This window comes from Corvus brachyrhynchos, unplaced genomic scaffold (assembly GCF_000691975.1).
Source record: "Corvus brachyrhynchos isolate BGI_N302 unplaced genomic scaffold, ASM69197v1 scaffold158, whole genome shotgun sequence".
Classification (NCBI taxonomy): domain Eukaryota; kingdom Metazoa; phylum Chordata; class Aves; order Passeriformes; family Corvidae; genus Corvus; species Corvus brachyrhynchos.
In genome coordinates, this window is record NW_008239756.1 from 585,424 (window position 1) to 586,379 (window position 956).

The following is a 956-nucleotide window of genomic DNA, read 5'->3' on the forward strand; positions in this document are numbered from 1 at the left end:
CCGTGTCTGCCCCTCCCTCTGTGTCCCCAGCCCCTCTCTGGTCTCCCCCTCAGGACAGATGTCCCCAGCAGCCCCTCACCCCCGTTGTCACACAGGGGCCAGCCTGCGCCCATCCCCCACTCACCTCCAAGGAGGGGGATGAGGACCCCGAGCCCCCACATCTCCCCTCCGGGGCCAGCCCAGCTGCCCCCTCCGAGGGGCTGTGTCCCCAAGGGGTCCCAGTCCCGATGCTGTCCCTGTCCCCAAAGCGCCGCTGTCCCCGAAGCCTCCCGGGCCAGCTCAAACACCTCCAAGGAGGGGGATGAGGACCCCGAGCCCCCACATCTCCCCTCCGGGGCCAGCCCAGCTGCCCCCTCCGAGGGGCTGTGTCCCCAAGGGGTCCCAGTCCCGATGCTGTCCCTGTCCCCAAAGCGCCGCTGTCCCCGAAGCCTCCCGGGCCAGCTCACTGTGACACCGTGGCTTCCGGCCCCTGTGATACAGGGGAGGGTGACAGGAACACAGAGGGGACCTGAGCGGGGGCAGAGATGGGGATGTGGGTGGGGGCTTAGGGATGGGGATTTGGGCAGGGATGGGGACACACATCGGGATGGGGAAGGGGAGTGGAAGGGGGACAGTGATGAGATTGGGGACCGGGATGAGGACAGGGATGGGGACAGGGATGAGGACAGGGATGGGGACAGGGATGTGGGACAGCATCCAGAGCTAGGGCAGGTGATAGCACCTCCTCAGGCCCCACCTTGACCCTGGATCCACTCCAGCCTGGGGAAGAGCCCCCTGGGGACTTCCTCTGATCCCCCTGGAGCAGGGGGACCCCTCCTGCCCCCCGAGCGGGCTGTGTGACCCAGCGTGGCCACGCAGAGAGGACAGGGGATCCCGGACTGGGAGGCCCCCCCGCAGTGCGGCAGTGTCCCCACCCCTTCCCCCGAGGGTGACAATGTCCCCCCCCCCTTCCCCTC